Below are 14,862 nucleotides of genomic sequence, written 5' to 3'. Positions count from 1 at the left end.
CTTGATTCGGTTTTTCAGGGTAACTTAAATTAATTTTATAGCGCCAGTTTCAACTAAACTTAACTACACTTATGTATGCTTTGGTAACTTACTAGGTAAAACGGATACAAATATTTGTGGGAATCAAACCTGCGACTTCTGGCTAACTGTCAGTTAGCTGAGTTCCCAACCACTGCGCCGAGTCAGCTGTCAAAACTTAATCAATTGCGAAATCTATAAATAGATTGTCAACATAATTTGTGTCTTTTATCTATCTAAAAGATATCAAAAAAGATAAGCAGGAGTTCAGTCACGTTCTAATGAATGGTAACTATTATCTACTCTGTAATATCGCTAAAAATAACATGTACCTATCACGTAGGAGACTAACGCCCGTATTCACAAACATTACTATAAGGTCTCACAGTGCGCGTGGACGCACAGGGCGACACGAACCAATCACAGATCTCTATTCAACGCTGTGATGTGTATATCACTATGATTGCTCCCTCAGACAGGAGAACGCTTGTCCAGTGGTTTCTAGAAAATAATTGGCTCTATAAACTCACTCAATGGATTCATTGAGTTGTCCCGCTTTGGTCAACTAAAAAACTAATTGATAAATTCTTTTGGCGATGTTTATGAGAGATACTTTTTGAGATTTTTTTCTAAAGATGATGACTTTTTCTCACACACTTTTCCCTTTTATTTGAAAACTTCTAATACGAGTATAAAATAATAACAAGAAGGGATAGGAAATAAAGATCAATCACGTTCGTTTTCAATATGACAACGAGAGACGTATTTACAGTCATCATATTGTTTAGTTAAGTAATTAATATTTAATTAATTAATCATTGTATAAAAATGAGTAATAGGGTATAATTTATACAGCGTGTGTCAAACTGAAATCCGATGCTATAAATATTAAAAAAACATTAAAAGGGACAGGACGGCGTGGCTATCTTGCTGGAAGCCAGTGTTTCCAATGGTAGAGTCACGTTCATTAGTGTACGAGACTAATATGATGATCATAAATAATTAAAAGAATATTTAGTTATATAAACATGATTACATAGATTTACTTTAAAAAAGGGAAATGATTTTCTCTGTCTGAAGTTTACTTTTCTATTTCCAATGCAAATGATTGACCTTGTGCGCACGAGTCGGGGCGTAGAGCACTTTCCTAACTACACTGAGGAAGTCGTTCATTTCGCATGCAGTCCGTTCTTCCTTTCACAGAGAGACGCAATGAATGACGAATTGTTTGACGACCCCCAGATGATTACTTACAGTTCCGAGTTTGATTCCCGAAGATTTAGTGTGATGCAGACGGCTGATTTGCTCAAAGGATTTGGGGAACGCTATCAACAAAATACAAATATTGGTAAGGAATTTCAAAAAGTTTATCAGTTGATATTCAATTATAATAATCATTAATTGTGTCATAGATTTGAAAATATTACCTACCTACATATTTTTATTGGCTTTTAATATTATTATAAAATCATGTCATTTAATAAATATTTATTGACCTTTGATCCATGACAGTAATTTTTTACTGAAATATTCCAATAATTTTACGATAATATAAGTACAGATTTAATATGATAATAGGTATCTACTAATATTATTTATTTGTGCTGTGATGATGGTACGAGTAAGTACTTATACATAATCTTGTCCTGAAATTCAGATAAAAGGACTCTATCCATATTAGTAATAAAAAAATACAGAGTTCAATACAAATAAAGTATGTATAGTAATGTATACATTTGTGACTCATTGACTTGGGTAAGACTCAATTGATGAACTCTCTAACTTACCTGCTAGAACTTCGGTTTACCATGTTCGTAATATAGCTACGAGTATGTACCTACTTGCATCGAATAAATACTTTTTTCATTCTTCTTTCTTTCTATGATTAAGATAGAGTCGCCTTCACAAAATAAGTCTTAGCAGGCCCCGATAAGGGGTCATCCATAAAGTACGTCACACGTAAAGAGGGGGGGAGGGGGTTGACAAAGTGTGACATGGTGTGACAAGGGGTGGGAGGGGTCCTAAGTTTCGTGACATCACATTTCAATTGTTTCAAATATTTGATATAATGTTGATTTCATAAAAGAAGTACTTAATTTAAATGGAAATAAAACTAATTTCGGAACTGCTGTTAATTTAATAATTTTTCTATGTGAAATTGCAAAACATGTGACGTCACACTAGGGAGGGGGGGGATCAAAGTTGTTTGACGATTTATCTTGTCAAGAAGATTATTATGATTGATAAACTAAAACCTTCTTGTTGGTTCAACCTGCCATTATTATTTCTATTAAATAAAAAAAACTATTGTCAATTGGTCAATGTCATCATTGCATTGCACTGATGGGATAGAAAAATAAACAAGCAAAACCTTATTCGTTAGCAAACGTCATATTTATTTAAATGTTAGCAGCACTGTTTCTTGCACTGTTATGTTGGCAGGTTTGACTCTTTGGTGCAAGCGAAAACGGACACTAAGGTGACGAACCTTTTCATTCCGCGACTGTACCTACCTACTTGCATCGAATAAATACTTTTTTCATTCTTCTTTCTTTCTATGATTAAGATAGAGTCGCCTTCACAAAATAAGTCTTAGCAGGCCCCGATAAGTAAGCAGAGAATATTTACTTTAAACTAGTTTTTGTCCGCGGCTTCACTTGTCTGTCACAGAAAAACTTTATCGCGCGCGTTCTAAATATCTCTAAACTATCCTATGTTTCTGCCTGGGACTCAAACTATTTCTTTACCAAATTTTTAAAATCGATTCGGGAAGATGTAGGGTACACTGTACGTAGTAAATGCTAGAGTACGTCATATCCCAACTAATATTATAAATGCGAAAGTAACTCTGTCTGTCTGTCTGTCTGTCTGTCTGTCTGTCTGTCTGTCTGTCTGTCTGTCTGTCTGTTACGCTTTCCCGCTTAAACCTCGCAACCGATTTTGATGAAATTTGGCATAGAGATAGTTTGAGTCCCGGGAAAGAACATAGGATAGTTTTTATCCCGGTTTTTGAAACAGGGACGCGCGCGATAAAGTTTTTCTGTGACAGACAAAATTCCACGCGGGCGAAGCCGCGGCATAAAGTACGTCACACGTAAAGAGGGGGGGAGGGGGTTGACAAAGTGTGACATGGTGTGACAAGGGGTGGGAGGGGTCCTAAGTTTCGTGACATCACATTTCAATTGTTTCAAATATTTGATATAATGTTGATTTCATAAAAGAAGTACTTAATTTAAATGGAAATAAAACTAATTTCGGAACTGCTGTTAATTTAATAATTTTTCTATGTGAAATTGCAAAACATGTGACGTCACACTAGGGAGGGGGGGGTCTCAGAAATGTGACCACCTGTGACAAGGACGGAGGGGGGGTCAAAAAATCATGAAATTCGTGTGACGTACTTTATGGATGGCCCCTAAGTAAGCAGAGAATATTTACTTTAAACTAGTTTTTGTCCGCGGCTTCACTTGTCTGTCACAGAAAAACTTTATCGCGCGCGTTCTAAATATCTCTAAACTATCCTATGTTTCTGCCTGGGACTCAAACTATTTCTTTACCAAATTTTTAAAATCGATTCCGCGGTTTAGGCGTGAAGATGTAGGGTACACTTTACGTAGTAAATGCTAGAGTACGTCATATCCCAACTAGTCCCAACTAATATTATAAATGCGAAAGTAACTCTGTCTGTCTGTCTGTCTGTCTGTCTGTCTGTCTGTCTGTCTGTCTGTCTGTTACGCTTTCCCGCTTAAACCTCGCAACCGATTTTGATGAAATTTGGCATAGAGATAGTTTGAGTCCCGGAAAAGAACATAGGATAGTTTTTATCCCGGTTTTTGAAACAGGGACGCGCGCGATAAAGTTTTTCTGTGACAGACAAAATTCCACGCGGGCGAAGCCGCGGGCGGAAAGCTAGTGAGATTATAAGTTCAATTGAGTGCGTGCGATGCGCGGAGGCAAGGCCGCGGGCGCACGTACAGCGCTTTCCAGTCCAAGGTCGCCTCAATTTCTGCGCACACGCAGCCGTATTGGTAAATATACTTAATATTGTTCACTGTTTTCCGATTTCATAGTTATTATTGTACCTTTTAGGTTAAAATTAATATTGGCCACCGATTTATCACTGAATTCAGTAAAGATTAGATAAAAATAAAAATGAGTATTCATAAACATCAACTGACCTTTGTCCCATGAGTGGTGACATTTAATTGATTAGAAATGGACAGTCATGTTTATTGCCTCTTACAAACGTCTACCTACTTTAATTTTTAAAAATATCTACGTAGGTATACTTATCTTACGATAGCAGTTTTATAAAATGTATTTAAGTATATCCAATAAAGTCATCCATCGATGACAAATATTATAGCAACATAGATCCTTCTGGTTTCTGTCAAGCGTAGGTATTTGAAAACCGTCTATACCCGCAAAATGCCAGTGAAATAGTGGCCTTATTTGTTGAGTACGCGATATCCAGTAAATACTATCACCAGACATTGACCAGACGCTATGTTCTATCTTCCTCTATCTATCACGTGGGATGCATCACATAATCTGTTTATCAAAACATTCAGTCACATAATCTGTTTATCAAAACAAGAGTCACTGAACTAAAAAGCAGAAGAAAAAGCTGATTGGCCTCTATTTTTCTTTTTTCTTTTTCTTTCAGGTTTAAGCATGCAATGTGCAGCATTATGATCATTTTGGACTCGGCCAATATTTTTATTTATGTGATATGCGCTCTACCTTTATCATGTACACGTATTACAACGAACCACAAACGAGTCTGGCCTTTGTCCTTTTGAGCAAATACAAATTTCCAAAAAGTTTCCGATCAAAAGCTAGTTCTCGTACATCCAATATCTCAAAAGCATATCACCCATCCACAACTACTTTCACGGTATCAATGTGGTAGTTCTGTCCGATGATCCACGTTGCAACACCCTTGCGCCATCTATGGAGCAAGACGTATCACAACTTTATACAAACTGCAGCGAGGATTACTGTATTGCGTGTCTTGCTATTTTTGCATAATGACTTTATAAAAGACTAGCTTTCCGCCCGCGGCTTCGCCCGCGTGGAATTTCGTTTGTTAAATTTTCCTGAATTTTCTTTGCTATAAACCTCACGGAGCCCGAGACCTTTCCAACGAATGCAAAACCATGGAAATCGGTTCGTGCGTTCTGGAGTTATAGCGTCAGGGAGGAAAACCCGACTTATTTTTATACAGGGTGGCCAAAACAGTGAGGTCTAAAAGAAAAATTTAGATTCCTTACCTCAAGGTGTACCTAAATCACCCCCATGTATATNCTCTAAAATCAGAAGTGGGATTCGAATTCAAGCCCATCTGGCCTTATAAAACCGGTTAGTTATTTAACAGATCGTTGTGTGGGACAAAGTATCGCCTCATTTTTTTTTAATAGTGATTTTCTTTGTGTTTTGTGTTTTATGTGAGCTTTGATATATCGTTGCAATTATGCCTAACCATCGACGGCGGTCGCGAAGCAAAACCCGTCGACACGATGTTGGTCATAGGGCTCGTCATAGATCTCGGTCTCGCATACGGTCGTGCACGCGAACGCCTACCCTCGAACGTGATAACGATTCACTATCTACTACGTTAAACTTGATTTTATCACGGATTAGCGCATTAGAAAATAACACAACGGGTATTAATTCGGAAACTAATAATCGTTTCGTAGAACCAGTGAAAGAATCGGCCACAAATGTATCGATAGGTGCGGCAAGTGTGCATTCTGGAACTATTTCACGTACGCCTGTACGTTCACACACGCTGGGTGTCGATTCTACAGTTTCAGCTTGTGTAGTGGACGGTACTATTTCTAATACATGTACAGTGACGACCGAGTGTGATTTGAATAAAGCGTCTGAAGCACGTACTAGTGATAGTGCAGCAAAAGTAATGCCTGATATCCACGTTGATCGTGAAAATCTAGTAAAGACTCCTGCGTCTACGCAAGATTTAATCGATGCCATTGCATCTTTGAAACCTAATCGTTCTCAAAATTATTTTATCTCGAATTTCGATCCGTCCATACACGACATAGATGATTGGTGTAAAGAGGTAGAACGTGCTAAATATTTAAATGGCTGGGATGATCATGAGTGTTTGTCTCGAGTAGCAGCCTGTCTCAAAGGAGACGCGCGAACCTGGCTACATGAGTGGGTATCGAACGATCGTTCGTGGCGTAATTTCGTACTCGAATTCAAACCGTTATGTCCACGCAGACTTGATTACGCGAATATTTTATACGAAGCGATGAGTGTTAATTCCGATAAATATCCAACCTATGCAGAGTATGCAAGGCGGACCATATTGCGCCTACGAGTAGTTAAGGGATTAAGTGACGAACTGATGGTTTCGATTGTCATAAGAGGCATCACCGATCCTTTAATTAGGGCGGCAGCAACTAACGGTAACTTAACTCCAGATAATTTAGTTCCGTTTTTGTCCATTTATGTAAAGCCTTCTTGTAGTAAGCAAGAAAAACGAATTCCCGTTGCTAAAAAACGCCCTTTAGTAAATCAATCGGACAAAAAGTGTTTCACGTGTGGTCAAACGGGTCACAAAAGTTATAATTGCTACAAGAAGCCTAAAGTTGAAGATAAAGTCGAATCGAAACCATCGGTGCGCGATACACCTACACGTCCCAACGTTTGTACCTATTGTAAGAAACCGGGCCATACAGAACAGACTTGTTTTGCGAAAGATAGGTCGGGAGAACGTAACAAACGTAACGTTAACCTGTGCTCGGAGCAGTTGAAGGGCGCTTCAACTAATAACGACATTACTACGGCAGTAATTCAGGGCATTCCTGTAGATGTGCTAATTGACAGCGGGGCACTAAATATTTCGCTTATATCTTCGGATATTTTAAAACATTTTTCGTGCACGCCCAAACCTGCCAATTGCACATTGAGAGGAATCGGAAACCAAGATATTATAGCCGATAGTTACGTGACACTGACAATAGAGTTTAGCGACATTTCTATCGAGGCGGATTTAGTTGTAGTCCCGTCCAAGTGCATGACTACTCCGATAATTATTGGAACGGATATTTTGAACCGCGATGGTGTCACTTTCATTAGGACAAAGGACCGTCAATACTTAACACGATCGGCCGAGATTAGGCAAGTAGGAACTATTTTTAATGAAACATTGCCAGTCAATACGCCTCTTCAAGGCAATGAACGAGAACAATTAATGTCAGTATTGGCCGAATACAAAGATTTCTTAATTTCGGGAACTGCAACGACAACAGTCACAACCGGTAAAATGCACATCAACCTTAGGGACCATACTCCAGTCTCGTATAGGCCGTATAAACTAGCACACCAAGAAAAATTGAAAGTTCGTGAGATAGTACGCGATTTACTTGACAAAGGCATTGTGAGGGAATCTCAGTCACAGTACGCTAGTCCCATAATACTGGTAAAAAAGAAGGATGGATCAGACCGCATGTGTGTGGACTATCGTGCTCTGAACCGTCTTACTATTAGGGAGCGATATCCTTTGCCATTGATAGATGATCACATAGACCGATTAGGGAACTTCAAGTTTTTCACTAGCTTGGACATGGCAACAGGGTTCCATCAGATCCCTATTGATGAGGAGTCGGTTCACAAGACCGGGTTCGTTACACCGGAGGGACATTATGAATTTGTCAAAATGCCCTTCGGGTTAACGAATTCCCCAATAGTTTACCAACGCATCATCAATGAAACCCTGCGTTCCTATATTGAGGCCGGTTCCGTTTTGGTTTATGTTGATGACGTGCTATTGATGAGTAATACGGTTGAGGAAGGCACCGAATTGCTTAAACAGGTCCTTGAAACGCTGACTAAAGCCGGATTCTCAATAAATTTACGCAAGTGTACGTTCCTTGCTACTGAGATAGAATATTTGGGGCGAGTAATTAGTAGAGGTCAAGTTAAACCCAGCCCTCGTAAAATCGAAGCACTTAAAAATGCTCCTCCTCCAAAAAACGTTAAGCAAGTCAGGCAATTTCTAGGCTTAGCTGGCTATTTTAGGCGTTATATCGAGGGCTATGCGACTAAAACAGCTTGCATATCCCGGCTTACGAAAAAGAACGTTCCTTTTCATTGGGGTTCCGAGCAAGAGCAGGTTCGCCAAAATATCATAACCCAATTAACTACGGAACCCATACTTGTCATCTTTGATCCGGAATTGCCAACCGAAATACATACTGACGCGAGTAGTACCGGGTATGGGGCAATATTGATGCAAACTCATAAGGACGGCAAAAAACGCGTAGTAGAGTACTTTAGTAAGAGCACGCAAGGTGCAGAGAGTAGGTACCATTCCTATGAGCTTGAAACCTTGGCGGTTATTAAAGCATTACAACATTTCCGCCACTATTTAGTAGGTTTAAAATTTAAGATAGTGACGGATTGCAACGCCCTTAAGGCTACAGAGAAAAAGAAGGACCTACTCCCTCGCGTCGCACGCTGGTGGGTGTACTTACAGGATTTTACCTTTGATATCGAGTATCGCAAGGGCACTATGATGTCACATGCTGATTACTTGAGCCGCAACCCAACTGCCGAAGTCAATCTTATCGGTAGGCCTCGTAATTGGGCACAAACTGCACAAGCTGCAGACGATGAAACTAAACTACTTGTTGAACAATTAGGGGAAGGTCGTTTGGACCCTACTAGGTATGTTTTTCAAAACGACACTCTTTACTACCGTTATAGCCCAGTCGGTGAAGAATCACGTTTGTTATGTTACATACCCAAAGGGCATCGTCTAAGCCTCTTGCGAATTTTCCATGATGAGCATGAGCACATCTGCTTTGATAAGACCGTTCACCTAATTTTGAAACATTTTTGGTTTCCTGGCTTACGTCAATTTGTCGCTAAATACATTGCACATTGCCTAGTTTGCATATCCATGAAACGTGTCCCACGAGCGCCTCATCAATATATCACTTCCTGGCAAAAACCTGACGAACCTTTTAACGTCATACATGCAGATGCATTAGGCCCTCTGCCTTTATCTAATGGCTATAAATTCGTCCTTACTGTCGTAGACGCATTTAGCAAGTATTGCTTACTTTATCCGATGAAGCGCCAAGACGCTGATGAACTGAAATGTGCATTATCCAATGTTATATCGTTGTTTGGCGTACCTAAGCTCCTGGTAGCCGACCGTGGTCGCATGTTCGAAGCTACTCGCTTTGTAACTTGGATGAAAGAGTTAGGTTGTGACATACACTATATCACGCCCGAGATGCACCACTCTAACGGACAAGTAGAGCGGTATATAAGAACGATACTTAATATGATCCGCATTGAAACTAACCATAAGAATCAGCCATGGTCGGATACGTTATGGAAATTACAATTGGTCCTAAATATCACCAAACAAAAGACCACTCAATCATCGCCCATGAATCTCTTAATAGGCACTGACGGTGCCACACCTGTTATTCGAAATCTCATCCGTGACGTAGCTGCTGGTGATACACGGGCCAATCGAGAGGCCTGGCGTGAGATGTGCAGGTCAAGAGCCAGTGAGCTGCTAGCTAGGAATCGTGTTCAGCAAGATGCCACAGTTAACGAGAAGCGACGTCCAGCTCGGGTGTTTCAGATCGGTGACCTCGTGTTCGCGGTCAAGTATTCCCAGTCTACTGGAAAGCTGGACCCAGGGATGCGAGGGCCCTACAAAGTCATCAAAGCGCTACCAAGCGGGCGCTATGAGTTGAAGCTGCTGAGCGGCTCGTATGGGAAAACTACTCAGGCAGCAGCTGAGTACCTTGTCCTGTGGCGAGGAGAGTGGTGCCCCGAGTCGTGCGCTGCTTTCTTTGAGAGTAAGTTATGGCTATTCGAATGAACAAGCGATTCAGTGAGGCTTCTGTTTCATTTCGATGATAGCAGTAGGAGCACGCGATTCAGAGATGCCTCTGCTCCTATGGTTGACAAGCCTGTGGGCTAGTTGTTTTGGAAGGTATTTTTATGGACATGCGATTCAGTGATGCCTCTATCCATTAAAAATACGGGGAGTATGGAACTGACATTCTATTCTCCCAGGTTTTGGCTTATTTTAATTGAGTGATTGTGTGAAAGTGTTGAGACGTCTCACATTAGGTACATTGTATGGGATGAATGATCTGGTGTAAATGGTATGACTGAATTATTAGAGAATTTACATTTGCGATGAATAAAAGGTTCATGAAAGTATTTGACAGTGATGAATACCGTAAACCAGTGTGTGATTGCGTTACACAGCAGTTTGATTGGTGGTAGTATGGAGCTCAGACTGGTGTTTAACTGTTTCAGATGATGAAGCAGAGGACGCGGGTGCTGGACCATCAGGAGTTCTTGCATCCTTCGCNTAGTTATTAGATAGACGCCCGTATTCACAAACATTACTATGAGGTCTCACAGTGCGCGTGAACGCACAAGGTTACATACGAACCAATCACAGAGTTCTATTCAACGCTGTGCGTTCGATTAGCTGCTTCACCTAAGCAAGCATCGTTTGTGAATACAGGCGAGAGAGTTAGACTCTGTTGGGATGGGATACATTTTCAAATGGAATAGGCAAATTCTGTATAATAGCAAAATCTAAATAATCACTGCTTGTCTGAACGGCTATGATTCTGGAGATCATGTCAAGTCTTTTAACATTAATAAGCTGTCCTAATAATGACAAATAGCACATTTGAATTCAATAGGGACTAAGACAATTATTCAGTAACTACATAATATTATATAGTTCAGCGCAATATCTTTAATGAGTTATCGAATAACCATATTTATTATGTCAAATAGGTAGGTATTAACTCAAGTCGTACATTTGGGAATTTAGACCCCCGACCGCAGCGGGCATTGTATTCCGGTATGCCAACCACGGAATACAATACTAGTGGGTTTGCAATAGCAAAAAAAAAAGATAAAAATAGTACAGTAGGTTATTTTACAACAGAACTATAAATACCTATATTTCCCATAAAAATAACCTTGTATTTATTTCAGGAGCCACAAAAGCGAGCCACATCTCCAGTCCATACAGATCAAAGAACAGCTCGCGATATTTCGTCAAATTGCAAATTTCTGAGACATCCTACCCTCACTTCGAGGGCACTGGACGGCGCTGACGCGGCTTCTGTGACGCCAAACGACACTTGCGGTAAAGACCCGTGACGTCATCGTGGAGGACCCTCGTGGCGTGTCTTGCCAACTCAGTTTTTTGAGAGGTTATTGATCAAAGTGGATGTTCAAAACCTACCGAAAATGAAGCTCAGGGCTATCGACACTTGGTGGCAAAAATAGGACGATGAAAACATAGCCTTTCGTAACATAAATGCTTTGATAAATGTAGGTACATCATGTTTACTTGGTTCATACCTAGTTACCATTTACTATCTTTAGTATCAATTAGTTTGGGACTCAGATCATAGAATCTATGATCTGAGGTTTGGGACCTTAATTATTTTTACCTCCCTATATTGATAAAATCTTTGTAATATTTTGTGAGTTGAGACATTAACTCTACATCGTTTTATATAAAGAAGTTACGTGCGTAATCTTTCGAAATTTTATTTTGTCATTATCTTCATGTTAATGAATTAAGTATTATTGATAGTTTATTCGTAAGTTTCAATACTCAAACAAACTCTACTTAATTTGAACTCATAAAATTGGTGTAACACCCGAAAAAACGTCCGATTCATTCACAATTAAAAAAAAAAAAACTTCAGCCAGTATCACAAATTCAATTTTTAAGGAGTTTATACACTTTCCCGTCGACATCCCTGTCAAGTCTCGGAATAAACAGAAACAATGAGTGAAGCGAGACGAGATATCCCGAATGTAATTTGGAGCTTCCAAGTGCTAAGTGTAAAGTTTCTTTGTTGGCTAATGATGTTCTGAATATTAGAATTGGTGAATTAGAGTTAGAATTGCAATGAGGTATTAATTTAGGTACTTTGGTTTTAATACGGGTGATGGAATATTAAGGTAGTCTGTTTTATATTGAATCAGTTTGGCAAAAGGTTTTAAGTTGTGGCTGACTGATAATAAAAAAACCTTTTATTTCTACAGAAACTTGTTAATTTTGATATTGTTTGTTATTTATAAAAACACATTTTATTTTGTACATTTATACAGTACATATAATAGGTACATACATAGAGGCTGAGTTTCACCACCTAACTTTGAACGTAACTTAAACGGTAACCAGATATATTTTGACGTTTGCTAAAGTCAACAACGATGGTGCAACCCAGCCTAAGTACATTGATTGTGGTAGAGTCAAATAATGAGTAATAGTAACTACTCTCAAGTTAACAGTTCTTGTTCATCATCATTTCAGATAAGTACAGCATGCCCACTACAGATACAGAACATGGCCTCCCTGTCGGCGCTCTGTACTTGGGTAGCAGGGTTCGTAGGTTTTTATAAATAAAAGTTCATATAGACTGGTAAGACGGTAAACTGTATTGTGTAAGCGCGAGGATGGGCCTTCAAGGCGTCCGATTGGTACCGAGGTTGCGTACTGACTGACTAAACTAAACATTGGTTTTTCTCTCGACGGTCGGCGACCTTTTCAGGTAACAATCGTAAAACAAAGTGAAAATAACACGAAGATACTAACAAAACAATTAGCATGAAACACATGGCAAAGGTTGGCACAAACATAATACAAAGTAAATAACAAACAATAGAAAGACATTACAAAGGTTGGTGTTGCTTGATGATACACAGACACCTGCAATAATTGCATAGATCAACAATGGACTACATGTTACATCGGCGAAACACTAAAAAGATTTGAGTTAAACACTCCGACAATAAAATCCTAAAATTGCAGGTGTGTGAGAAACTAAAATTACCATGCTCTAAAATTAACACGCTATAACTAACAAAGCATTTACATCTTAAGTTTGTACAAGAAGTATTACAATTAAGTATATTTTAATTAATTGGTATGAGGCGTAAGTGGGACGTAGTCGCCACACCCCATATGATTTCCTTAATGATGGGTTGGTAGCGGCCTGCATCCAGCGCCTTTCTGCTACTTTTTTGTGGGTGGACGTCCCAAGCTAATCTTAAGTGAAAACAATTCCATTTTGTTACGTTATGTGAGCATTTTGAGTTAACTTACTGAACTGACCAAAGAACTAAACCATAGTTACTGAATTGACGGTAGCAATTTTGGGTTACCCATGCCTACAATATTTGCTAGGGACGGCTGTTGTACATAAAGAGATTAATGTTGTTAGAGCTAACAATTCGATTAATTCGATCACTGTTGTTATAAATAGATAAATGTGAAATTGACTGAAATGTAATTTTACTTTAAAGTAATACAGGATGTTAGGTAAATGGGTATAAGAGCCGACAATAGCCCATGTTAACATGGGCATACAAATGGTATGGTGAAGTCAGAAAATTGATATCTTCATTTTAATTATTTTATTTTTCATACAAATCGGATTTTATAAAATTTATTTTGTATGAAAATTTAAAAAATTAAAATGATGATATCAAATTTCTGACTTCACCATACCATTTATATGCCCATGTTAACATGGGCTAGTGTCGGCTCATAATTATACCCATTTACCTAACACCCTGTATACTAGAAAAAATTATGAAGCTTTGTATGGGAATTTCATTATCATTGGAGAAGGCCTATGTTCAGCAGTGGACGTACTATGGCTGAAATGATGATGATGGTGATGATGTATGGAAATTTCAGTATTCTTCATCTTCTGTAATTGACTGAAATAAAGCAACAAATCAAGTATTCTTATTCATTCAGTGTTAGAGCCTGAAAATCAAAGCACTAAAATAGAAGTCACTAACTACAACTATAAATAGACTTTGTAGTTATGATACTTAAGTTTACATTCAAACAAATCTGCCATCGCACACCATCATAAACGCACATCCAACGTCATTAGAAACACAAACGGGTAGCAATGCTGACAAACGATATGCAAGTCATTTTCTTAACTTCTATGCATTTAAGTTCACATTTGCATGGTTTCATAGCAACATAGTACATAGTTATGACGCCAAAGGGTTGACATTATAAGAGAACGCACATCAAAGGCTGTCAGTGTGATTATGATTTGTGCCATGTTTAGAAATAGAGAGATGTGGGTAGACAGAGATGTTGAGTTTAAGAATAGAGCACAAATGTTTGGTGTGTAAAGCCTAATTTTGGATGGCTGGTTTCTACCAGCTTGAGTGATGAATAGCTAAGAAAATTGTAAGATTGAACCAATCTGAATAACAGGAACGATTTGATAAGTCAAGTCATCGCGTTGATCGAACTATGAAATGTCTGTCGTCTTTATAGGACCTAAAGCTTGGTAATTCAAGATTTTAAGATGTTACATGAGAGTAGTAAGAGAGTAACATACAAGAAGGTGTTTGATTTATCATTACATACATATATATCACACATACAGATCTACATCGAGTAGTAGTTTTCTTTACTAAGGATGTGTCCTTGATGATCCTTCATAGATTACACATTCAAGTATTTGTCGTCTTAAAATAATACAACACGAAAGCTTAAACATAATTATTCCACAATCTTTCTCACATTCTCCCGATGCACGAGGTTCGGCATAAAGGAATCATATCATTTCCATTTTACTAATGTAACTTATGAACTTATTAATAAATTTAATAATTCTATTTCCGAGCATATACCGTTTCATTTCAAGAAGCACATTTTCCGCAAACCATTAACTCGGATAAATTATCAAGTTACCGTTAGCATGTTAAAGCTGTTTCGTAGAATCCAACCGATCCTACTTAATATTATAAATGCGAAAGTTTGGA

This window comes from Ostrinia furnacalis, unplaced genomic scaffold, assembly GCF_004193835.3.
Source record: "Ostrinia furnacalis isolate ACB-3 unplaced genomic scaffold, ASM419383v2 OfSCF6703, whole genome shotgun sequence".
In the NCBI taxonomy this organism is placed as follows: domain Eukaryota; kingdom Metazoa; phylum Arthropoda; class Insecta; order Lepidoptera; family Crambidae; genus Ostrinia; species Ostrinia furnacalis.
Note: the sequence above shows the minus strand (reverse complement) of the source record.